At 42.4% G+C, this 27,711-nt stretch overlaps 1 protein-coding gene across 7 annotated transcripts in view; it reads right to left on the bottom strand.

Annotated features, from left to right (window-relative positions):
• Positions 1-27,711, bottom strand: part of PCDH11X (protocadherin 11 X-linked) — a 1,122,530-nt gene that overhangs the window by 1,063,237 nt on the left and 31,582 nt on the right. The window contains exon 2 of one of the 7 annotated variants that reach the window (XM_075940729.2): positions 6,929-6,976. The exons of the other annotated variants lie outside the window; for them this stretch is intronic. The gene's annotated coding sequence lies outside the window, so the exon portion shown is untranslated. The remainder of the gene's footprint in view (positions 1-6,928; positions 6,977-27,711) is intronic. 7 annotated transcript variants of the gene reach the window in all.

The following is a 27,711-nucleotide window of genomic DNA, read 5'->3' as shown; positions in this document are numbered from 1 at the left end:
GTAAATTTACAATACGGTGTCGGAAAACAGGGCTTCTTCTGGAAGAGTTATTCCTCTCTCCATGAGGAATAAGCTCTCTTGCGCAAGAGCTCTTCCACAAGAAGGCAGTGTAAACAGACAACGTGAATTTCTTGCGCAAGAAAGCCCTATGGCTAAAATGGGCTTTCCGCCCTAGAATTCTCCTCCTCAAAATGCTTAATTGATACAAAACCAAAGAAGGCTCTGTGCTAACTTTCCCAGGACTTATCTTGATAACAGCCTAGTCCACTTCCATTTCTGTACTCAAGGCAGAGCTAAGCACTTACCTTCATGCACATGGCAGTGTGGACGCACTCTTGTGGAAGACCTTTTGCACAAGAACTCTTGCGCAAAACAGTTCTTGCACAAGAAGCCTGCAGTGTAGACGTAGCCCTAGTGTCTTTGACTTCAGTGAAGTAACAGCAGGCTAAACTTGGCTCTCATTCCCCTACTATCTGAGTACCTCGCAACCCTTTAATGAATGTATCCTCACAACTCCCCTCTGAGGTAAGGTAAGGTATTATCCATTTTCCAAAGATGGAGTACTGAAGCACAATGAAACTAAGTGACTTGCTCAAGGTTACACAGAGAGAACATGGCAGAACAGGGACTGAACTCAGATCTCTTGAGTTTGCACCACTAAACTATCCTTTCCGTCCTTTGGAAAGTAGGAAAGGAAACTAAATAGGAAAAAAATCACCCCCAAATTAAGCATAATTCAAACAAGCCCATGAATGGGAATTTTTTCCCAATCATGAACTTTGTTTCAAGCCAGTACAAAAATATTATCCAGCTGACAAGTTCTGATCAAAGTCATGATTTCTAACACCCTAGCAATGTGAGGGTATTTAGACCAAGAGAACTGGTTCAGACCCACCTCTAATTAAAACCACATCACAACCAGAACACAGGTATGACATTAGGAACACCTAAATATGTTGTCTTGGACCTATAACTGCCCCATGATAGTAAATGTGACTAGAGAGAACCCAGAAAATGTTACATGAGTTTTGTCTAAATATGATCCAGTTTCACATATTCTTCGGACACATTGTGGAACAATCATTTGGATTTTCTGTTGTAAATATGTGGATGTACAAGTGTTGTTGGTCCTAGTTAAGATGACAACATAGAAATTTGGACAGTCTGTTCTATGTCTGGCCTCGAGGCTAAGATGTCTTGAAAGTTGCTTGACCATATACGCCCTCTAATCCAGGCACAGTGTGGGGGTCTAATATTGATTGAACACAGCCAACGAGAATCCTCAGTAGGATCCAAATTCATCCTTCAAGTAAATGCATTGACTTCAACTCTTCAAATGAATATGGCACATCAAGAGCCATTGAGTAAATTCCCCAATAATCATCCCAAGCCAGACAAAGTATTCCAGCCAGTGATAAATTAAGATTGATTTCTGTTGCTGCATTTCTGCGTAGGGATGAACAAAGATTTCTGCATATAATTCTCCTTGACAACTGGATTTTAACCTCAAATTCTCATTAACCTAGTATTTTTTAGTTATCAATCTATTTATCTATTTATAAATTTTGCTCTGGAAGCAGTGACAGAAATATCCGTATCAACACTGTGATTATCTTCATGAAAGAGGATAGGGTGGGAACTCAGCCAAGTTCTTTTCATCATTTTAGCTTTCTGGATGCTATAATTTTTGAAATGGGTATACACTGTGGAGGTGATGTCAAACCTCCAGTAGGGGGTTAAAAGTATCTGAGAGAACTGGCATACACTAAAATAAAATAAAAATCCATTTTTCCCTCTATAAAGCAAAGACAGTATTTCTGGTTGAAATCCCATCCTGTAGGTGGCCGTGTTTTAACTTTAAATGACATGCCTGAACTTTATGGCTTTCTGCCTTTTACCTTCCAGTGAGTTTTATTTTTGGTTCAACTCTAGTAGAAAAATGGATGATGAATCTCTCTTTCCAGGTTTAAAATAATTAGTAAACCCTTAGAATACTCATTATAAATAGATCAAAGCTTTTCAACTCTACTTCATTACAAAGGCAATCCTTTTAGATCAAACTTGAACTGCCACCCTGTCTTCCCCCACCAGCCCTACTGATATCCCATTTTGTATTCCCTTAAATTATTCACATAAAAAATACTGAATTATTCAGCATTTAAAAAAATCATAAGGAACTTCACATAAACTAGTGGAACTTTCATACCACTAAGATCCCTTCCCTCTATTAACTTTTCTGCTTCAAATCTGAATTATTTTGCCCTATACATTTAATGATTTGGTCCCTCATGTAGATGTTAAAGATATCAAAAGCTAATAAACAGGTAAGCAGGTGCATACAAGAGACAGCAGGTTTAATCAAAAATATAAAAATACACCTGTGTACAATGAATGAAGCCTCTCATTCTGGCAACAAGTACCCAGAATTTCTGACAATACTTCCAGAAGCCAGGTTGCCAGGACAATTGGGAAATAATGCTGTAAAGCAGCACACAGTATAAAGGAGTAGGTGTATATTATCCTAATCCATAGTTCCCATTTGCACCAGGATGATAATGCAGAACAAAAACCTAGGAAGCTAGACTAGGAGTCTGAATTCCAGAGGGAACTGTGTAGCTTTCTGAATGCCAGAAAATTCTTTTCTGTGCAGATTCAGTAGCTTGTGGGAGTGGAAAACTGCACAACAATTGTGTGTAAACTGTTTCATTAAACAGTTTCTAAATATATTGAGCAAGACTGAATGGAACCAATTAAAAATAAAGAATAAAAGAAACAGCGGTAGAAAAATCTTTGAATCTGTTTTCTTTAAAATGTATGAAAAACCCACTGTCAGAAGTGCTGTGTGTGCAAATTGTTCCCATGTATCAAAAAAGATAAACTTCAATTTCCAAAAATAATACTAAGCTATTTTATCAATCTGTTGGCAGAAGCAGGTAGGCAATTTTTAACTGTTTTAACTGCATATGATATTATTCTTTATTAGAATTCAGAATTTCTCCATTTGTGACATCCTTTCAGAGTTTTGTCAGAGAATGACCTGTCTTCAGGCTCTCTCCCCAGTTCTACATTAAATCCCTCAACAAAATATCTCTAGTAATAGGTTTAAGAGTTTTTTTGCCTTTCTTCTACAGATCTTTTCCAGTGTAATCTTTTTACTATTAATTCTATAACATGTTCACATATGCTATATTCTCTGGCCCAGATCTTCAGATGGTACAAAACAGAACAGTTCCATTGATTTCAAAGGAGGAAGCCAAGCCTACTTTACACTCTAACACTCCATTTATAGTAAGAGTTTTTAATTTTGGATGGATGATCTACTTATTTTTTTAAGATTCTTATTTAATGCTTTCAAGATTCCATCCTGGCTTCTAAACTGTTCTGCAGATGTGATGACTAGTTATTAAAATCATAACTTGAAGGTATAGGTTTGAATTGAAAAAGGGGGGGAGGGGAGTGAATCTGTGTAGCAACTCCTGGATCAAATTCAAGCACAGCACTGTCCAGCAAGGGTACTAAGGCCTGTAGTATCACTCAGAGCCAATGAAACTGAACAAGTCCAAAAGAGATGATGCCTTTCAGGCCAGTTTAGTTCAGCATATTAGTGTTTGTCAGCATGCAGGCTGACTTGTCATGAACAGAGAAATGTGTGGGCTTTGGTCACAATGCACTTCATACGTAAGAACCTCAGTACTAAATGCCAGAACATTATGCATTGGCACTGAATACTTGAACTGAAGTTTGCATGGTTGCCCAGGATTCTCTTCATTATGCAAGATGGCTTTAAGGCAAGAGAATTTTTTTAAAGTAATTGCTGATTCAGTAATATTGATCTGAGAGCAACCAGGAGGAAAAAAAGGATTAAAACCCCACACTTCCTGTATTTTCCCCTCAGATATTTCTCTGGAAACACCTGCAGCTAGATATATTAACATTACACTGAAACTGCAATATTATATCCTAGATTTTGTTTTATTTAATCTTCCCTCTTTCATATTTCAAAAAAAGTAATATACACAATTACAAGACCTACAGTAACACTAATGATGCCATGTCTGAACAGTGGCACAAGCAGAGCTCCACAAATGGGTTTATTGTTTCTACCTTCCCATTTCTGTCCTATTGTTTACTGCACTCATTTGTTCTTGTCTTAGTTCTACATTCTTCAGAACTGGAACTGTATCTTCTTCTGTGCTTGTACAGCAACTTGCACAATGGAGCAACCAATTCAGATTAGGGCTTTTCAGCACTGCCACAATTCAGGTCATACCTCTCAAATGTTTCCCATTTTCAGGGTCTTCATTTTTTGCAGACACAGGAATATATAATTCAGACAAATCTGCATATGCTTCTCGATTATTGTATCATTTACATAAGAAATACAGAACAGTTAGGGTCAGGTTATGGAAAGAGTCATTTACCCCAACACAGCAATCCCAAAGCATTTTCAGTTTCCAGCATGAATATTTTTATACCCTCATTTTGGGTCTTTGTCCCACGTTTGGGACTTAGAAGTCTGAGAGATGTGATACCTTTCTGTACAAGAGAGAATTTTTATTATTAACTCATTTTCATCGCATTGTGAATTTACTTGCAGTGCTTTGGAAACACAAAGCCCCACCTTTCACATCAATGAGCAACTCATATGGGTTGTCCCATTGATTATTCAAGCAATGCTTATCAAAGTAAGTAGACACAGGGTCACAACCTGGCCCAAAAAGCAAAGAATATTTCTTACCGACACAAAAGGCAACATTTTAGGTTAGGCAAGCTAAACATACTCAAGTCAACACAGGCCAAGATAGGTAAAGAAAGTTCTATGAATTATTGGTAAGCAGAAGAAAGAACAAAGGATTGTTCAAGAAGTAGGTTTTGAAAATACATGTTCTTTGTGGTCAAGGACAGGGAGACTATCCCAATATCCAAATAAAGGAAAAGCAGGAGTGAAGGCAGGAATAAAAATACCAGAGCAGACAAAAAAAGCAATAAATTAGGAATGGAAAGAAGGGGCAAAGAAAAATAAATGCAGAAAAATGCGTGGAGATGTTATTATGTAGGATCCTGAAGGCAGCCCTATGGGAAGCCAGTTAAGAGATTCAAGAATTGGGATGACGTGGAAGAAAGAGGACTTTATCAGATAAGTTCTGAATTGACTTGCAGGAGTAAAAAATTAAGATACCTGTAAGATGGAGGCTCACATTAATTCAAGGATAAGAGATGACCAAGACAAAAGCCCAAGTCTTAGCAATGTGGACACTGAGTGGTGGGTGATTTCTGGTGATATGAAGAGGAACAAGCAGCATGTAGTGAAAGCTTATCTCTAATTATATCAAAGGGTATGTCTAGACTACATACATCTGGCGACAGAGGCATGTAGATTAGGCTACCCAGCATAGGAAAATGAAGCAGCGATTTAAATAATCGCTGCTTCATTTAAATTTAAATGGCTGCCGCGCTGAGCCGATCAGCTGTTTGTCGGCTCAGTGTGGTAGTCTGGATGCTCCGCGGTCGACATCAAAGGCATTTGTCACCCTCCCCAGTATGCCTCATGGGATGAGGTTTACTGGAGAGGTCAACAAATGCCTTTGATGTCGACTGTGGAGCATCCAGAGTACCAACAAACAGCTGATCGGCTCAGCGCGGCAGCCATTTAAATTTAAATGAAGCGGCGATTATTTAAATTACTGCTTCATTTTCCTATGCCAGGTAGCCTAATCTACATGCCTCTGTTGCCGGAGGCATGTACTCTAGACATACCGAAAGAGACGAGTCCAGAAACAACATAACACTACTATACTTTCCAAGGTGAGGAAGGGTAACAAGACATCTGAAGATCAAGAAACTTTGTACAAGAAGCACGGAAGTTGAGCCCTGTACAAAGGAACAGCACACTTTAGGTCTCACTTAACCCTCGAAATAGCTCTTTTAACAATGTCTTGGCAAGTTCACCTGGCTTTCTGCAGGAGAATTTTTAAATGAATTAGCAAATGTGCTTTTGCATACGCAACAGGAAAACTGTATTTCTACACACCTGCATTCATTGCTACCCTAAATCATATACAGTAAATGGCATTTAAAAAAATTCTTTTCTAAGTATCTTCCTCTCAACAGCACACCAAAAATAAATAAAAATAAAATAATGACCTTAAGAGTGCACATTAGATAATAAATATTCCCATATTTACATTTAACTTCACCAGACAGCATAGTACACTTATCCTCAAACAACAAAAGCAACAATCGGAAAGATTACAAAACACAAAAGTGCAAATTTTCCTCTCTTTTCATTCTGTCTGTGGCCTTTTAACACAGTTCCAATTTATACCAGTGACATTTGCAGGAACTCCAGAGCATTGAAACCTCAAAAGTAGCATAAGTGGAAAAATACAACTCCTAGCTACTTCTAAAGCTTTGATATGATATATAACCTCTCAAATGTCAGTGTTGCATCACCAATATCTGGTCTTCCTTTTTTAAAAATCTCACAGTTTTCTTTTACCAGTTTTGTTTTTCCTTACCCTTGCCAGAAGCAGCCTAACCACTATGCAGAATTATGTACTGAATGCACTGGTGCAGAGATCACCGACCTGATTAGGATCTAGACCTAGCTTTCCATTTCCCACAGAACCAGTTTAAGACATACCATACCAAATACACCAGAGGACCAGAATTAATAATATCTAGATGGCAAGAAGAGGCCTGAAGCTGGAGAATAATATTTTAACATAAAGAACATTTTGCACTGCTTTGTTAGAAACAGAAAACGAGGCTAAGTTCCTGAATTCTGGGAGGAAAAAAGAAACAAAACAAAACAAAAAAAAACCCCCAACCATGTACTTTAAATACAACTGTGTGGTTAGAAGATCATTAAAGTATTTAATTCAGAGACTCTATTGCATTTCATGCCCTAATGCCACCAACACCATACCTGGGTTTATTGTAACATAGTACACAATCCATTCATTTGAAGAGTAACCTGAAAAGAGGGAGAAAGATTAGTTATCTAAATGGTTATTTGATTTACAACCTTTTTCGTTAGCAAACAAAGCATTCATTTTAAAGATGATGTTCTTGCAGATAAGTGCTTTACACACATTCACTTTTTATGCATACATTTAATAGTTGCATTTTCTACAGAAAAATAAAGCACAAAAAATTATTCATCAGTTGCTGCAGAAGTCAAACTTCAAAAATCTTTTCCCCTGAGACATGAATAACTCATAATGCCTTATCCAACTCCAGCTTCATACCGCTCTTTTGACCAATTTGAGTACACAAGGGGATTTTCACACAGAGCACTCATTAGCATTAACCAACAGTTAGTAAGCTGGATACAGTCTCTCTGTCATTTCTCTTAAATAAAGGGGAATCTAGTCTTCCACTGCTGCATGGAAGGAGGATGAATGGGCAGATCTTCCACATGTTTTAATTGGAGATACATACATAAATTTCCAAGGGATCAAAAGGAAAACAGATCCTGAGGAATCAAGAAATATTCAGTTGGATTACATGTTTTATTTTCATATTGCTTTCTATGCATACTTGAAAATCAATATGGTTTAGAGAAACAGGATTTTATTCGTAGGATACCATGGAATTTCTCTGTACCACATGGCATCACATGGCAGAATGGAAGTGCAAGCTTTTGCAAGGTCAATTAAACCTAAAAGTTTGATTTCCTTTTTCCTTTACTGTGTAAATTAAGAATAGAACATACATAAATAATTTGATTTCCTCACTGACTGCCCCTCCCCCTCCCATTTATGTGATCTTTGACTCTTTTGTTGCCCATGGAATGGTCTGTCCTCCACTTTACTAATCATTGTGATTACCAGATGCCCAGGAGGCTGTGCTACATTTGCATAATTTACATGACACAGCATTGTAATTAGCTTCTGCCATACAAAAATATTCGCCTGAGATGAAGGTGTTGGCATGCCAGAGAGCTGTGTTCTTCCTTAAAACAAGATTTCAGATTCAATTTTAAGCACATTTCATAGACATCTATTATGCTCAGGGCTCGCCGAACCGCTCGCCGACACCGCTCACCAGTCACGCTGTCCGGCGATCTGCACCTGCACAGATTGTTCTGCGCAGGCACAGATCGCCCGAACCCGGCTCTTCTGGGTTACATTCTACTCACCATGGGCGAGCAGATTGTATTATTTGTCGAACCCTGATTATGCTAATAATGAATATGGCCTGAATGGGATGGGCCCTAGCACACACATGACCTTGGATTTCCAACTAGAAGCTGTGTTCAATTACATGACCACCAGCTTTGTACTTGGAATACTTTGACTGTGGATGTGTTTTATGGCTTAGCCAATTTTCAAACACGCAGTTCTAATAGGCCCTGAGTTACCAAAGTATTACAGTAAGGCTACATCTAGATTGCATTCCTTTTCCGTAAAAGGGATGCAAATTAGACATATCGCAATTGCTAATGAAGCGGGGATTTAAATCCCCCCTGCTTGATTAGCATAAAAATGGCTGCCGCTTTTTTCTGGCACGGAGCTTTGCCGGAAAAAAGCACCAGTCTAGACGCGGATCTTTCGGAAAATAAAGCCTTTTCCGAAAGATCCCTTATCCCTCATAAAATAAGGGATAAGGGATGTTTCGGAAAAGGCTTTATTTTCCGAAAGATCCGCGTCTAGACTGGCGCTCTTTTTCCGGCAAAGCTCCATGCCAAAAAAAAGCGGCAGCCATTTTTATGCTAATGAAGCGGGGGAGATTTAAATCCCCGCTTCATTAGCAAGTGCGATACATCTAATTTGCATCCCTTTTACGAAAAAGGGATGCAATCTAGACGTAGCCTAAGTGTTTCTCATGTTTAAATTAGTAACATGATTAAGTACCATGCGAAATCAGAGCACACTACTCTGAAAATATAGACGTATTATTGTGCTTACTTGAATCCTTGTCTTGGGTAATACTAAGAAGTTTAAATTGACAAGAGTGAACCACTTGATACAGTGTACTTAGACTTTCAGAAAGTCTTTGACAAAGTCCTCACTAAAGGCTCTTAAAGAAACTTCACAGTCACAAGATAAGAGGGAAGTTCCTCTGATAGATCTGTAGCTGGTTAATAGATAAGAAACAAAGGGTGGGGAAGTTTTCAGAATAGAGAAAAGTGATGTTCCCTCCTGGTGTCCCTTAGGGGTCTGTACTGGGACCAATAATGTTCAACGTATTCATGAAAGATCTGGAAAGGGGCTGAACAGAGAGGTGGCAAAATGTGCAGATGATCCAAAATTACTCAAGATAAAAGTCCAAAGCTGAATCAGGAGTTACTAAGGGGGTCTCATTACACAGGATGATTTGGCAACAAAATGCAGATAAAGATCAATGCTGATTAGTACAAAGTATTGTGCATTGGAAAACATAATCCCAATATAGATACAAAATGATGGAGTCTAAATTAGCTGTTACTGCTCAAAAGAGAGAGACCTGGGACTCATTGTGGATAGTTATCTGAAAACATCTGCTCAATGTGAAGCAACAGTCAAAAAAGCTACCAATGTTACGAGTCATTACAAAAGGGATAGATAGTAAGACAAAAATCATAATTCCTCTCTATAAATGTCCACCTCTTGAATACTCTATGCAGATCTAGTCAACCATCTCAAAAAAAAAATTAGGAAATCAAGATAAAGAGAAGTACCTAAGGGTATGTCTACACTGCCACCCTAGTTCGAACTAGGGTGGCTAATGTAGGCATTCGAACTTGCAAATGAAGCCCGGGATTTAAATATCCCGGGCTTCATTTGCATGTTCCCGGGCACCGCCATTTTTAAATGCCCCGTAGTTCGAACTAGCTGCCTGCGGCTACAAGCGGCATGGACTAGGTAGTTCGAATTAAAGCTCCTTGCAGGAGGAATAACGGTAGTTTGATTTAGGAGCTTTAATTCAAACTACCTCGTTTGTGCCGCGTGTAGCCGTGGGCAAGTAGTTCGAACTATGGGCATTTAAAAATGGTGCCCGCCCGGGAACATGCAAATGAAGCCCGGGATATTTAAGTTTGAATGCCTACATTAGCCACCCGAGTTCGAACTAGGGTGGAAGTGTAGACATACCCAAAAAGATTAGGGCTGTGGGATAGCTTTGAACCATATGTGGTATGGTTAATAGTATGGAATCATACATGGAGAAATTGAAAAGACTGGGACTGTTCAGCTTAGTAAAGAGACAGTTGAGAGTGGGATGACAGAATTTATAAAATCATCAGTGATGTTGAAAAAGTAAATAGAGAAATGTTATTTTCCCCTTCACAATACAAAAACCAGATCTCAGAGAGACAGCCCTGTTAGTCTATATCTTGAAAAAAAAATTAGAAGTCTAGTGGCATCTTAAAGAGTAACAGATTATTTGAGCATCAGCTTTCATGACTAAAAGCCACTTCATCAGATGGACTCCTATTTGTTTTTACAAAAAACAGAGCACACCCAATGAAATCAATCGGTAGCAAGTTTACAACAAACGTAAGGAAGTACTTCTTCACACAGGGGACAGGGGACTGCAGACAGGGGAGTTGAAGAGGGAGAGCAAAGCGACCCCACCGCCGAAGAGGCTACCCGGTAAGAGTACTAGCTGTGGTGTGAGTGTGTGTGCCTGACTGTCTGAATTTTACAGTTTGAAGTGTGAATTGTGAGTCTGATTCCAGGTGAGTGCTCGCAGTTTCAGTTTCAGCTTCTGTGGCAGTTGGGACTGAGAGCCTGCCATTGTTCCCTTGATTGCCTCTGATTAGCCTCAGGCTCAGCCTTCCCCTGTGTGACTCAGAAGGGGGCAGGCCTGACCTAGGCAAGCAGGCTTTAAAAAGCCAGAGCAGAGCGACCAGGGAGCGAAGCGGACAGGGGACTGCAGACAGGGAACTGCAGACAGGGGAGTTGAAGAGGGAGTTGAGCAGAGGGAGTGACTGATGGTGATGAAGACCCGAAGCGCTTGTGCCAGTACTTCTCCTGTCTCCTCCACCTGTGCCTGTATCCAGACAGAGAACCTGAGCATGGATGCCTCTACCCAGGTCCTGGTGTGGTCTTGCAGTATTTGTGGCTTGCAATTCCCACTGAGTGATCTCCAGGCTGGGGGAGACAACCATTGTGAAAGGTGCCTGCTGGTGGAATCTCTCAGGCAGCAGGTGGGAGAGCTACAGGAGGAGGTGGCCAGGCTGAGGAGCATTCGAGGCCATAAGGAATTCCTGGACAGTATTCCTGTGGAGTCCACTGAGGTCACTGTCCTAGGATGTGGGACTGTTGACCAGCCACTTACGGAGGAGGCGGTGGTGCAGGGTGACCATTGGCAGCTGGTTACTTCCGGCAGCAGGCAGTGTTCCACCCCTGCTCCTAACCCTCCCACTGTGTTGTTACATAACCGTTATACTTTACATTCTGCAGGAGACACGGAATCACCCCCCACAGTGGAGAAGACCAGGCCTTGCACCACCAAGGTTGAGCAGTCTCCTGCCACCACTGTGAGGAGGAAACGTAGGGTAGTGGTGGTTGGAGACTCTCTTCTGAGGGGAACGGAGGCACCCATCTGTCACCCTGACAGTTCATCTCGAGAGGTATGCTGTCTGCCAGGGGCCCGTATCCGAGATGTTACAGAGGCATTGTCGAGGATTATCCGGCCCTCTGACTACTACCCCATGCTACTCATCCACGTGGGCACAAATGATACTGCCAGGTGTGACACTGAGTGGATCAAGTGTGACTACAGGGCTTTGGGAGTACGGGTGAAGGAGTTTGGAGCGCATGTGGTATTCTCTTCGATCCTTCCTATCAAAGGTAGGGGCCCAGGCAGAGAGAGGTGCATCCTGGAGGTGAATGCCTGGCTGCGAAGATGGTGTCGCCAGGAGGGATTCGGCTTCCTTGATCACGGGGTGCTCTTCCAGGAAGGACTGCTTGGCAGAGATGGAGTTCACCTTTCCAGGAGCGGGAAGGCCTTGTTTGGACACAGACTGGCTAACCTTGTGAGGAGGGCTTTAAACTAGGTTCGACGGGGACAGGTGAGCAAAGCCCACAGGTAAGTGCTGAATGTGCGGGACTGGGAGATGGGTTGGAAATGGGGGGGACTACGGCCTATAATGGCAAGGAGAAAGGAGGGTCAGGGCACAACAGGGAGGCAAGATCAAATCAGTATCTTAGATGCCTATATACAAATGCAAGAAGTATGGGTAATAAGCAGGAAGAACTAGAATTGCTAACCAATAAATACAACTATGATATCATTGGTATTACAGAAACCTGGTGGGACGGGACGCATGATTGGAATGTTGGTATGGAAGGGTACGGCTTGCTCAGGAAGGACAGACAGGGAATAAAGGGAGGAGGGGTTGCCTTCTATATTAAAAATGTACACACTTGGACTGAAGTGGAGATGAACGTAGGAGATAGGTGTGTAGAGAGTCTCTGGGTTAAGCTAAAAGGGGTAAAAAATGAGGGTGATATCATGCTAGGAGTCTACTACAGGCCACCTAGCCAGGTGGAAGAGGTGGATGAGGCCTTTTTTAAACAATTAACAAAACTATCCAAAGCCCAAGATTTGGTGGTGATGGGGGACTTCAACTATCCAGACATATGTTGGGAAACTAACACAGCGGGGCACAGGCTATCCAATAAGTTTCTGGACTGAAAGTCTCAGACCCAACTTTCTGTTTCAGAAGGTTGAAAAAGCTACCAGAGGAGAAGCTGTTCTGGATTTGGTTTTAACAAATAGGGAGGAACTAGCTGAGAACTTGAAAGTGGAAGACAGTATAGTGGACAGTGATCATGAAATAATAGAATTCATGATCTTAAGGAAAGGTAGAAGGGAGACCAGCACAATTGAGGTAATGGATTTCAGGAAGGCAGATTTTGATAAGCTCAGAGAACTTGTAGGTAAGGTCCCATGGGAAGCAAGACTGAAGGGAAAAACAACTGAGGAGAGTTGAAAGTATTTCAAAGGGACGTTGTTAAGGGTCCAAAAGCAAACAATTCCGCTGGGTAGGAAAGATAGAAAATATGGCAAAAGACCAGCTTGGCTTAACAAGGAGATCTTGCATGATCTCAAAATAAAAAAGGAGTCATATAAAAAATGGAAACTAGGACAAATAACAAAGGATGAATATAGGCAAGCAACACGGGAATGCAGGGGCAAGATTAGAAAGGCAAAGGCACAAAATGAGATCAAACTAGCTACAGGCAGAAAAGGGAAACAAGAAGACCTTTTATAAATACATTAAAAGCAAGAGGAAGACCAAGGACAGGATAGGCCCACTGCTTAGTGAGGAGGGAGAAGCAGTAACAGGAAACTTGGAAATGGCAGAGATGCTCAATGACTTCTTTGTTTCGGTCTTCACCGAGAAGCCTGGAGGTGTGCCTAACGTAGTAGGGAGGGTAAGAGAGAGGGTAAGTTTAGAAGATAGAATACACAAAGAACAAGTTAAACATCACTTAGGAAAGTTAGATGTCAGCAAGTCACCAGGTCCTGATGAAATGCATCCCAGGACACTCAAGGAGCTGATAGAGGAGATATCTGAGCCTTTAGCTATGATTTTTGAAAAATCATGGCAGACAGGGGAGATTCCAGAAGACTGGAAAAGAGCAAATATTGTGCCCATCTATAAAAAGGGGAATAAGAACAACCCAGGAAACTACAGACCGGTCAGTTTAACGTCTGTCCCAGGGAAGATAATGGAGCAGGTAATTAAGGAAATCATATGCAAACACTTGGAAGGTAATCAAGTGATAGGGAATAGCCAGCATGGGTTTGTGAAGAACAAGTCATGCCAAACTAATCTGATAGCTTTCTTTGATAGGATAACGAGTCTTGTGGATAAGGGAGAAGCGGTGGATGTCATATACCTAGACTTTAGTAAGGCATTTGATACAGTCTCGCATGATATTCTTATTGATAAACTAGGCAAATATAACTTAGATAGGGCCACGATAAGGTGGGTGCATAATTGGCTGGATAACTGTAGTCAGAGAGTTGTTGTTAACGGTGCTAAATCCTGCTGGAAAGGGATAACAAGTGGAGTTCCGCACGGGTCTGTTTTGGGACCCGTACTGTTCAATATCTTCATCAATGATGTAGATATTGGGATAGAGAGTACGCTTATTAAGTTTGCAGATGATACCAAACTGGGTGGGGTTGCAACTTCTTTGGAGGATAGGGACATAATTCAAAATGACCTTAGCAAGTTAGAGAAATGGTCAGAGCTAAACAGGATGAAGTTTAATAAAGAGAAATGCAAAGTGCTCCACTTAGGAAGGAACAACCAGTTCCATACATACAAGATGGGAAGCGACTGTCTAGGAAAGAGCATGGCGGAAAGGGATCTAGGGGTCATAGTGGACCACAAGTTGAATATGAGTCAACAGTGTGATGCTGTTGCAAAAAAAGCAAATATGATTCTAGGTTGTATCAACAGGTATGTTGTAAGCAAAACTCGTGAAGTCATTCTGCCGCTCTACTCTGCACTAGTTAGGCCTCAGCTGGAGTACTGTGTCCAGTTCTGGGCGCCACATTTCAAGAAAGATGTGGAAAAATTGGAAAGGGTACAGAGAAGAGCGACAAGAATGATTAAAGGTTTGGAGAACATGACCTATGAAGCCAGGCTTCATGAACTGGGCTTGTTTAGTTTGGAAAAAAGAAGATTAAGGGGGAACATGATAGCGGTTTTCAAATATCTAAAAGGGTGTCACAAGGAGGAAGGAGAAAATTTGTTCCTCTTGGTTACTGAGGACAGGACAAGGAGTAATGGGCTTAAAGTGCAGCAGGGGAGGTTTAGATTGGACATTAGAAAAAAATTCCTAACTGTCAGGGTGGTCAAATATTGGAATAAATTGCCAAGGGAAGTGGTGGAATCTCCCTCTCTGGAGATATTTAAGAACAGGTTAGATAGACATCTGTCAGGGATGGTGTAGACGGAGCTTGGTCCTGCCTTGAGGGTGGGGGGCTGGACTCGATGACCTCTCGAGGTCCCTTCCAGTCCTATTATTCTATGATTCTATGATTCTACAACACACAATCAACTTGTGAATCTCACTGCCAGGGGATATTCTGAAGGCCAAAATGAACAACTGGGTTCAAAATTGAAAATTCTCATTGACTTTAATGGACTTTCATGTTGGCCGTCCCTTTCAAAGATCTTGGACTAAGTCTTTCATTGCTAGGAAATGATGAATATTATAAATAGAACATGGCTTCCACAGCAATGTACATTCAACAGGTAACTTTTCAGCACATGAAAGTTTTTATTTACATTTTTACATGTTAATGTTTTATAACAGTATTGGCTCAGGCACTTCCTGGAAGCTAATGACTACTTGGACTCTCTCTACCAGTCATATTAACTGCCAAGAAATGCCTTTCCTATCTCTAATTGCTGCCTAATTATAAGGTAAATAGAACATTTAGAAAGCAGTTAAGCAAGCTGACTGATTAATGTATGAGACATTGAAGGTCAGGAGCTCTGTTCTAAATGGAGTCATTCAACATTTATGTAGGTGTAAACAAGATCATAGTCTGGCCCTATTTTTCTAAAAATCCTGGACTATAATACTCGTACATACATATTCATTTGATTATTTCCGTTTTTTAAAAGGGCTGATTTTTAGCATCTACAAAAATTAAAATACAATTTCAAACTTGCAATCCACAAGAAACTTTGTATATAATGAACAAAGAATCAAATACAGAAATACTTGCCTATATCAACCGCCACAGCTAACCATCCCTTGCAGTTCCTCTTGCCCCAAATACATGAAGGTTAACACATGTGGCCTGTGGAAGACCAAAGAGGAGCATCTGTTCCGAAGTCTGCAACTCCTCATGGAAAGAACCCTGCTGCCAGTTCCTCTCCTCTAAACTATGAGCCAGGCTGCTATTCATGCAGTTGCCTCTGCTGATTGCTGCTTTAGTTTGCAGAGGAAGGTGACCTCTTTGGTACACAAGTCCCAAACCAATTATAGCAGTACTGGTCCAAAACCAGACTAATTGTTTCTTCTGTCAAAGCACTGTTTTGGCACCAAGAGGGCAGACAGGATATGACTTATTTTACCAACAAAATAGCATGGCAGTTCCACACAGTGGCTACTTCTAGACTACAGGCTTGTGTCGACAGAAGTTTTGTGGACAGAATCTGTCGACAAAGCTTCTGTCAATAAAGAGCATCTAGACTGCATAACGGGGATCGAAAAATCGATCCGCTTTGTCGACAAAGAGCGTCCAGACTGCCGGACGCTCTGTCGACAAAAGAAGGCACCTGGAAGTGCTTCTGGAAGGTCACAGGGGCAGCCTTAAAGCCCAGGCACCGCTGCATGCTCTCTGCAGAGACCTGTGCGTAAAGGGATTCCCCTGCACAGCTGTTGCTCTGCTCCTGCCTCTGGCTTGCCTACCTCCTAGAGGGAATTCCTCAGACACCACAGCAGTTTATTTTCTGGGTTTTTTTTTCTGCTTTTCACCTTTTATTTGGCCATGGAGCCTGAGCTGCCCCTGGGCAGGCGATGGCCCCATGCTGCCATACTGCAGCTTCTGCTGCATCTGCATGACTCTGTAATGAATCTCCTACCCCGTATGGACCCAGGCTGCACTGAGGAGACCCGCCTCCGGGATGCAGGAGCTCTGCCCTTGCCCCCAAACTTTTTTGGGGACAACCAGATTTGGAGGCATGAGATGAGTTCCGACTGGTGGGACCGGCTCATCATGCAGCTCTGGGACAACGAACACTGGCTCCGCAACTTCTGGATGTGGAAGGCCATGTTCCTGGGGCTGTGTGCCTAACTCGCCCCTGCTCTGGAACACCAGGACACCCACATGCAGCCCGCCATCCCCCTGCAGAAGCGGGTCGCAATCGCCCTGTGGAAGCTGGCCACCCCCGCCAGCTACCGCTCCGTGGGGCATCAGTTTGGCATGTGGAAGTCTACCGTCAGGGCCGTCTTGATTGAGGTAAGTCACTCTCGAGGGACAGGCCCTGCAGAGTGGGGGCCGGGGGGTTTGAGAAAGGGGAACTGCCAGGCAAGGGCAAGAGGGAGTGGGGGATGGAATGGCACTTAGAGGCCACTCCTTGGCCATCCCAACACTGATGGGGGAGGGAATGAAGAGGAGGGAGGAGGGGGGAAGGGCCCCCCCCCAAGCACTTAGGCAACCTGTCTAACTCCCTGGTTTCTGTCTATCTATTCGTCTCATGCTGCAGGTGGTAAGGGCCATCAGTGAAGAGCTGCTGAAGAGGCTCATCTGTCTCGGGGACCTATACAACATCATCGCTGGGTTTGCCCCCATTGGATTCCCAAACTGTGGAGGAGTCCTCGATGGGACACACATCCCAATCCGCGCACTGCCCCATTGAGCAGCCCAGTTTATAAACAGGAAGGGCTACTATTCCATGGTGCTGCAGGCCACTCGTCGACCACCAGGGACACTTCATGGACATTTGTGTTGAGTGGTCGGGGCAGGCATCTGATGCCTGCATATTCAGGAACTCCTACCTGTACCGCAGTTTGCAGCCAGGAACATTTTTCCCCCGGCAACACCTCGCACTCGGGGACGTGCAGATGCCGGTGTGCATAGTGGCCGACGCGTCGTATCCCCTGATGCCGTGGCTCATGAAGCCCTACACCTGCCACTTGGATGCGAGCAAGGAGCTTTTCAACACGCATCTTAGCCAGGCTTGCATCCAGGTGGAATGTGCCTTCGGCCGTCTGAAAGGGAGGTTCTGTTGCCTACTCACACGCCTGGAGATGGGGGAACGCAACATCCCGGAGGTGGTGGCCGCATGTTCTGCCCTCCACAACCTGGTGGAAAGGAAAGGGGAGGACTTCCTGCTGGGGTGGGTGACAGGTGCTGATGGCGAGGAGAGGCCATTTCAGCAGTCCCAGATGGCTGCCATCCACCAGGCTCACCAGGCTGGTGTCCAAATCCAAGAGGCCCTGAGGGAGAGATTCTCAGAAGGAGCCCACTGACCGGTCTCCCCCATGGGGGGGGTTGGCCCGGCCCACCCCTACATTTCCCTCCACTACCCTCACTCTCTTCCCATTCAGAACACAGAGAAGACCCACTTTTCTTTGTACACAGAAAATTGCTTTATTACAAACACTAGGGCTGTGTCTACATTAGCACCCCTTTCCGGAAAAGGTATGCTAATGTAGACTTTGGAATAGGCAAATCCGCGGGGGATTTAAATATCCCCCGTGGCATTTGCATTAACATGGCTGCCGCTTTTTTCCGGCTTGGGGAAAAGCCGGAGAAAAGCGCCAGTCTAGATGTTATTCTCCGGAAAATAAAGCCTTTTCCGGAGGATTTCTTATTCCTACTTTCAAGTAGGCTTCATTTTCTGGAGAATAACGTCTAGACTGGTGCTTTTCTCCAGCTTTTGCCCAAGCCGGAAAAAAGCGGCAGCCATGTTAATGCAAATGCCGTGGGGGATATTTAAATCCCCCGTGGATTTGCCTATTCCAACGTGCTACATTAGCATCCCTTTTCCGGAAGGGATGCCAGTGTAGACGTAGCCTAGCAGTAAAGAAAATGTGTGAACTGTTGAATAAAACTTTCTCTTTTAACTGTTCACCTGTTTATCCACAGAGTAAATGTGTCTGTCAAAAATAAAGATTTTGTAACATAACTCATATGTTCCTTAACTGGGGGGAGGGGTAGGTCACTGAAAACCTGGACGGACAGGGGAGGGGGACTGAAAGCCTGGAGGGGAGGAGGGGGCTCAAGAGGGCCGCTGCTTCCCTGAGCGCAGGGTCCTGCCACCGTCCTGGCATCGCCATGGCCTTGGGATTGGGTGGAGCAAGACCTAGTCCTGGCCTGGGCAGCAGAGGAGGGCAACTGTTGGGCCTGTGAGAGCTCGGGAGCAGGAGGGGTTGTGGGGGGGGGGGAAGCTGGAGGAGCAGGGAGGGAAGAATAGGAGACAATCACTGTCTGTGTGCACCCCTGCTGACCCCGAGGGCATGCCATGGCTGGCAGGGGCTGTCCTTTGGACAGGAGACTCAGGGGTGTTCCACATGATCCCGCGTGTGAGTTGGACAGCAGCCGGAAAGCCTCCCAGGAGCCCCACAGTGACAATGGGGCTAGCTGGCCCCCCACACTGCCAACTGTCACTGTGACTACCCCTCAGAGCACTCACCTGATGTTCCCTCCCCAAAGTCCACAGATGCCTGGGAGGTCTCTGGGGTCTGAGTCTCCGCTGCCTCCTCTTCCTCCTCCTCCTGGTACAGCTCTCCTGCCTCTCCTGCCTGGTCTTCCTCCCTCAGGAGGGATTGGTCCATGATATGGTGGGGTAACCCAGACTCCACCACATGCAGTGGAGTCTGGGCTTCCCCGCCGTCCAGGATCTACTCCAACTCCTCATAGTAAGGGCAGGTCTCGGGGGCTGCCCTGGAGCAGGAGCTCTGGTCCCGGGCCCTGGCATATCCTTGCCACAGCTCCTTAACCTTGGCCCTGACTTGTGCCATGGTGGGGGGTAATGCCCTTTGGTGGCCTGTCCCTGGGCGAGGCACTCATAAATGTCCGCATTCCTGTGGCGTGTTTTCAGGGCCTGCAGGGCTTCTTCCTGGGACCAGAGCTCCAGTAGGTTTTTTATTTCAGGGCCAGACCAGGCCGGTGCCCACCTTTTGGTGCCCCTGGGTGGGTCCTTGTCTCTGTCATGAGAAGGGCCGGGGGGGGCTTGAAGCTGGGCTATGGCTGGCATGGCTGCTCTGGCTAGCTGCCGGACAACAAGGCTTGTCTGGGTGCCTGTACCTTTAAAAGGCTGCAGCCAAGAACCACAGACGTGCTGTACCTGTAAAGGCTAGACTGTCCACCAAGGCTTCTTCCTTGAGGCCTTTTTTGTCAACAGAACTGGCTCCCTGCGTCCACAGTTGCCTTTTGTCTACATAACTATGTCGACAAAGGCATTCTTCCTCGTAAAAGGAGGTTTACAGCCGTCGACAAATCTGCAACGTTCTGTCGACTTCCTGTCGACATAACGCGGCGGTAGTGTAGATGCAGGTATAGTTTTGTCGACAAAAGGCCACTTTTGTCAACAAAACCCTGTAGTCTAGAAACACCCAGTAAGAAAAATGTCCTCTCACAGCAGTAATCAATATCAGCTGCAACATTCCCTGTCATAGTTCATTGAACGGACATTTCCAGGATGATCAGCAGAGTTTGCTGACTAGTGGGCCCTAACACCAACACATATAGATTTTGCTTGATTTGCTGTTACTATTTATGCTTCATTTCTCATAATTTTGCTATTTGTGCACAGGCCTGCCTGTCTTCCAGACTGTAACAAGGGCAGTAGTTTTTACATCTGCCATTGTGAATAACTTTGTATCATTTCCTTCTTCCTTTCTGTTTTAGGAATAACGGTGAGCTCCTATGTTGACAGATGTTTAACAAATTAGCAAAATAAATAACAACAGAAATGTTATCACCCATAAAGAAGGATCCATGCATTTATTTTTCCCTTTCCATTTTCAACTTATAAGAGCAATAAAGACCTCCATGCAGGGCATTTCCTGGGGATTAATGACCAGCTGAGGTCCCTTCACTGCCTCAAACCATCAATTCCTTCCTGTCTTTCATTAATCCCCAGGAAATGCCTTGTGCTCAATCATTACTGCTTAAACAACATTCTTTTGAACAGAATGCCACAGTTGTGCCCCTTTGTTGGCTGTCCATAGGCACTGATGGATGGCTTATTATGGTTCCTTTCAAATCTGCAAATTAATTTTACCAGCTGTAATTCTTCCTTTTTTAACTGAAGTTCATTTTCAGTTTACAATGGCAAAAATGATCTGAAAATGTTAAGTATCACTACTTTTCAACTCCTAACTTTGAACCTTTTTAAATATATTTATAGCTGAGGGTCAAACCCCCTGAAAACAGGAGTTTACAAACACAACGGTGACACTAGCTGAACTACAAATGGTGACAACATAAATGCATTGTAGACAATGGTACACTTTGCCTACAGTATCACACACAATATCAGCCCTCACTTTCACACAGTGAATAATCCACATTTTCACTGTCTAATCAAATCCACACACTACATAGGAGCCAAGAAGCACAACCAGCTTCAAATATATCAATGCTAATTTTTTACATCCATCTAAGGGCTTAAGGGGGCAAAGAACCAAGTGACGGATTGCTATGGGAACCTGCTGAAGTTTTGAAATCAGCAGTAGTTTATCAATCAGAGTGTTCTTTGCTGTCAAGAAGACAAGCTGACAAGCTAGATTTTTATTTTATTTCATTTTTTAAAAAATAGTATGGAGGGGAGAATAACTAAAATAATGGGAATTTAGAATAGTGTAATAAAAGGATTACTTTAATCAGAATCTGACTGCACTTTTTATATTTATTTATATGTATTCAGTCTGTAGGTATCTTTTCAAATTATCCTTAAGAGATAAAAATCAAATATCTCTTTCACTCACACACACACACACACACACACACACACACTCGTCATAACTTCCTTATCATATTACTTAAGCAACAGATACATGAAGCCACTTAAATCATAAAAAAGAGGATTCCTGATGCATGAAGTGGGTTTTTCTCCATGAACTCTTATACCCAAATACATCTGTTAGTCTTTAGTGGCACAGGACTCCTTGGGTATGTCTATACTACAGAGTTTTGTCGGAAAAACAGCCATTTTTCTGACAAAATTTGAGGGATGTCCACACTGCAATTGCGTTCTTCTGCAAGAAAATTGAAAGAACAGAGGGGTTTTTTCTGGCATTCGTAATCCCCATTCTACGAGGAAGAAGCCTTTCTGCGGAAGAGCTCTTTTGCAAAAAGGCGTGTGTGGACAGGGAAGAGGGAGTTCTTTTGGAGGAAGAGGAAAGAGGAAAAAGCACAGGCAAACTGGTGGCCATTCCATCCATAGCAATCACAGCCTACATACAAGAGAGCATCCATTCAGCCTGGACGCTCTCTTTCAAAAAAGCAGATCGCTTTTTCAATACACTTTTGCAGTGTGGATGCTCTCTTTTGGAAGAAGTTTTTTTCGGATGATCTCTTCTGACAAAAGCTTCTTCCAAAAGAAGCCTGTAGTCTAGACATAGCCTTAGAGATTTAAGGTGAATGCTCTTTTCATTTTTCATACTATTTTCACTAGCAGAATAGGAGGACGTGCCAAATCAACCTGCTACTAATAATAAAACTCATTTTTAAAATGCCATTGATTAGCAGTTCTAGCTTTTAATTATGCCAAAAGAAGCCTGTAGTCTAGACGTAGCCCTTGTTGTTTTTGCAAGTATACATTTTGGGTATGTCTAGACATACCCATTTGAAAAAAATGTCCTTTTATAAAAAAAAACCTTCACCTGCATCCACACTGAAATTGCATTCTTTTGAAATTAATTCAAAAGAACACAGGGTTTGTTTGTTTTTGACATTGGTAAACCTCAAATTACGAGGCAGAACGCTTTTTTAGAAAGATCTCTTTTGAAAAAAGGCATATGTGGATGAAGAACTGGGACATTTTCAAAAGAAGAGTCAATCAAAAAAAGCACGGGTGCCCTGGTGGCCATTCTGTGAATAGCTAACAGGGCTTTCTTTTGAGAGAGCATCCATGCTGACTGGACACTCTCTTTCGAGTGATTGTTTGGCATGCTTCCTGCTTCTGATTTACTTAAAAAAAATGTTGCTATTACTTTTTGAGTTTTTGGCTAGCTGTTCTTCAAACTCCTTTTTGGCTTTTCTTATATTTTTACACTTAATTTGACAGAGTTTATGCTCCTTTCTATTTTCCTCACTAGGATTTAAATTCCACTTTTTTAACAATGCCTTTTTATCTCTCACTGCTTCTTTTACTTGGTTGTTAAGCCACATTAGCAGTTTTTTAGTTCTCTCTCTTTTTAAAAAAAAAATTTGGGTATGCATTTAAGTTGGGCTTCTATTATGGTATCTTTGAAAAGTTTCCATGCAGCATGCAGGGATTTTACTTTGTCACTGAACATCTTAATTTCTGTTTAACTAGACTCGTTTTAGTGTAGTTCCCCTTTTTTAAATGAAATGTCACAGTGTTGGGCTGCTGAGGTGTTTTTCCCACCACAGGGATGCTAAATTTTATTACATTATGGTCACTATTTCCAAGCTATATTTCCAAACTATGTCCAGTTATATACCTGTTGGCCCAGATTCTGCATTCCACTTAAGACTAAATCAAGAATTGCCTCTCCCATTGTGGGTTCCAGGACCAGCTGCTCCAAGAAGCAGATACTTGTCATAAATCATACCAGTTTTGAAATCATGTAGTGATCTGTATGACAGAAATGTTACCTAAACAACTGTGATGGAATAAATGCAATAATACAAGCAATAATATTATTTGCACAAATAAATCAATTTATGATTTAGTAAAATATGTATAGGAAGCAATCACATTTTGGGGCTTTATTAAGTAAAGGGGCACATATAATCTACACACATTTCTCTCTATTCTCAGATGTGGAAAGGTGGATGATCAAATTGCCACTTCCGGAGGAAAGCAATTATAACCAGTGAACAGAAAGAAGATGTTTTGTATGCCACCTAGATTGTGGTGACTTTGTGCTCTACATCGATCCCTACATCAGTCCCATCCCTAGAAGTTTTTGACTAACTATTGAATTCAAATATATCTTTCCACATAATGCAGATCACACAATATAAGGGATACTTGCTGGTTTGCAGTACATTTTTATTCCACTGGTGAGATATAGGCCATGACTACACTGGCAGATGCAAAGCACTGGCAGTTATAGCACCATTCACAGAACACAGCAGTGAAAACACTATCAGCCACCAGCACAGTAGCACAACCATTGATGCCATCTTTCAATGGCTTCTCTTCTGAGTGCTCTGCCTCCTTGGTCTGTGGGAATGAATCCACGGCTGTTGACAAAAATGCTGATAGAGCTCACTAACACGTCAAGAATGGCACTTGAGGTATTCCTGAAGCTGCAAAGTGACAAGGAGGAATCCATGCAACGTTCATACAACACAAGATTTCTTGTCAAGTATCAGAGGGGTAGCCGTGTTAGTCTGAATCTGCAAAAGCGACGAGGAGTCCTGTGGCACCTTATAGACTAACTGAAGTGTAGGAGCATAAGCTTTCGTGGGCAAAGACCCACTTCGTCAGATGCATGTAGTGGAAATTTCCAGAGGCAGGAATAAATATGCAGGCCAGGATCAGGCTGGGGATGACCAGGTGGATCCAATCAAGGAGGATGAGGCCCACTTCTAGCAGCTGATCTGGAGGTGTGAATTCTTGGAATTCTTGGAATTCACACCTCCAGATCAGCTGCTAGAAGTGGGCCTCATCCTCCTTGATTGGATCCACCTGGTCATCCCCAGCCTGATCCTGGCCTGCATATTTATTCCTGCCTCTGGAAATTTCCACTACATGCATCTGACGAACTGGGTCTTTGCCCACGAAAGCTTATGCTCCTACACTTCAGTTAGTCTATAAGGTGCCACAGGACTCCTCGTCGCTTTTGAAGATTTCTTGTGCCATTCATGGAGATGCTGACTACAAAGAATGCAGATTTTTGGCTCAAGAAACAAGCACTGAATGGTGGGATCAGATCATCATGCAAGGCTGGGATGATGAGCAGTGACTGCAGAACTTTTGGATGAGGAAAAAACCACTTTCGTGGTGTGCTGAGCTCACCCCCATCTTGCAGCGCAAAGATATGCAAATGAGAGCCATCTCACCAGTGGAGAATCATGTGGCCATTGCACCACAGAAGCTGGCTACTCCAGGCAGGTTTCACTCCATTTCCAGTCAATTTGGAGTGGGAAAGTCAACAGTTGGACTCGTGCTGATGGAACTGTGCATGGCCATCAATTGCATCCTGCACCAAAAGACTGAGGGAGGGGAATAATATACTTTTCCCACCCCATAGATCTTGGCCTGCTTCATTTTAAAACCGGAGTAGTATATGTGCGAATTGCAGTGAATCCAAGCTGTAGATTTCATTAAATTTACAGGATTACTCTGAAACACATTTGCACAGTTCTACCTGTATAACTAGCTAAGTGTGCACTTGTTTACTCAAAGAACAGGCATATTTAAATGGCTGCACTAAATGGGCATTGCAAAAAAAACAACCAAGCCAATGGACCTTGTAAAAAACAAAGAGAGTAACTGAGGTAAAACACATGCCCATGGTGTTTTTTTAAAGTGAAATCACTGAACAGGCAGCACAAGTAACTGACCTGTCAGTTTAGCTTCACAAATTAAATTAGCTAAATGGTTACATTAAATGGTTAAAGACACATTGGTTCAACATAAAGGCTAAGAATTCAAGCCCTCAAGTCACGAAAGCCAGGACGTTACAGTTGATTCAGCAGTGTTCACCCAGACTTACTACACATATGGAGGATTTGTTATTTCTCTCTCTTGGGGTGCATCTAGACTGCAGGGTTTTTCCAGGATACCAGAGGTATCTCAGGAAAACTCCGCCATGTTCAGGGAAAGCATTTGCTCTTCCGCTTTTTTTTGCAGACGAGCAAATGTGCTCTTTCAGGGAGCCCTGTATACCCCTGTATACAAGGAATAAGGCCTCCTCCGAAAGAGGAGGCTTTGCTGCCATTTGGCCCCCATATAGATGGGGCCCAAATGGCAGAAAAGACTCTTCCAGAAAAGCAATCGGAAAAAGCTACACAAATTGCGGAGCACAATTTGTGTAGCTTTTTCCAAAAAAAGGCTATAGTGTAGACCTAGCCTTAGGAAATATCAACTTTAAAATATGACAATATCGTAAAATACACAATTAAGCCACTGTAAAGGAAATGGGGCCAATGGACTTTAAAAGGTATAAATGAGAACAGACTCTGACCTAGACCAGGTCTACACTAGGAGCACTCTGCTTGTATACTAAGATGGCAAAGTACTTATAGTGTGGATGTAGCTTATAACAACGTAAGTGTTAATTTGTTCTTATAGCTTCTTCCAGACCCAAAAGCAAAAGAAGCTGTGCCAATAAAAGTTCTGTTTTGCTAGTATAACTACACTAGGGACTTTTGCAAACATATAATGTCAGTCATGGAACACATCGCTTCACACCCATGACTGACAAGCTATGGCAGCAAAGCTTGATGGTTTACATCTAACCCTGGGCATGACCACATAGCTGACCAAACATTGCTAGTGTGCCCTAACATTTGGAATTTTCTGGCTTTCAAGTACTTGATATACAAACTTTACACTGTGTTAACATTGGGGATTTGCAGTTGCTATTCAGTAATATGCAGTTAAGGTAATTTCATTTTATGAAAGACAAACATCAATATTTCCAAAAGAAATCATATATTTTATGAAGTACACGTTTATGAAGAACTCTATTGGGATTCAATAACCTAGACTCTGCTACCAACAACTTTGATTTCAGATTTTAGATAGAGAGTCTCAAGAGGCTTTGATTTGCTTACAGCCACATATTATATTAAAAAGGGCAATTGAAAACAGGTCTGAAAGCAACGTCATTCATATTAACAAGAATTATACGAAGTACATAGCACATAAAACACAACTGAAAATGCATGTTAATCCACCAGTAAAAGCAGAGTGTGGTGTGGCACTGTGGGTTATATCATGTACCAGTGAATGGGAGATAGGCAGTTGTACAACAAAGTGCAGCAGAGACTCATTACCTAGGAGAAAGGTGGAATCCGGAGCGCCATTCACTAAAGGCTGAAGAACAATCGCAATTCTGATACATGTATAAATGATTAGGACCAATGATGTTGAATGAATGCCTTTCCTATTGTTTTGGATTGTCCCTTTTTTTCTTCAATTTTTAGTTTGACAATCTCAGCAAACATAAGAGACTATTCACTATGCCCAGTACCTCACTGTGATTTCAGTACCCTGTATTATAGCTGTGCTGCTGTTGTTAATATACTGGGCTACGTCTAGACTGCAAGCCTCTTTCGAAATAGGCTGTTTCGAAAGATACATTCTAAAAAACCTCTTTCAAAAAAGACTGTCTAGACTACAACTGGTACTTTCGAAAAAGCCAGCTGCTTTTTCAAAAGAGAGCACTCAGGCAGTCTGGATGCTCTCTTTCAAAAAAGCAGAGTTTGCATCACAAAAAGAGCACTTTCAAAAAAAGGCATTATTCCTCATAAAACGAGGTTTTCAGTGGTCAAAAAAAATGCCACAATCTTTCGATTTACTTTTGAAAGAACACAGCAGCAGTCTAGACAGGGGACGTTTCTTTGAAAAAAGGCCACTTTTTCAAAAAAAAGCCTGTAGTCTAGACACACCCTGGTGAATATAGTTCCAAGAAATAGATATTAAATGACTTACTAAAGTGTGTGCAGTTCTAAACTATTGTGCAGACTGCTTCTTCCCCCACACACTTCCTACTTGGTCAAAAATCTATTAACTTCTTATTACACTTATTTGTAAAGGGGTTGAGAGCTCTCCATCTGCAGCCAGACTGGTAATGCTAATAACATAGTAGAGTACAATGATTATATTATAATTAGTAATTACACTTTGGTAACACCTATGTAATCATTGTACTGCCCATTAGGTTGAACAAGAATGTGCGTGCATAGGAAATATGCAAATACTATATAAATAGCTGATAAATTATTTTTAAAATTGCAATTTTCATAAGGGATTATTACAACTTGTGTTGTACATACTGTTCTGATGTATTACATTGTTTTATTTACTCCAGTTATAGTGGTTTGTACCTGGCTTAAGTATTTTTAAATACTTTACACATCTCCACAATA

Source organism: Pelodiscus sinensis, chromosome 13 (genome assembly GCF_052426305.1).
Source record: "Pelodiscus sinensis isolate ZL-2025 chromosome 13, ASM5242630v1, whole genome shotgun sequence".
Taxonomy (NCBI): domain Eukaryota; kingdom Metazoa; phylum Chordata; order Testudines; family Trionychidae; genus Pelodiscus; species Pelodiscus sinensis.
Note: the sequence above shows the minus strand (reverse complement) of the source record. Positions and strands in the feature narration are given on the sequence as shown.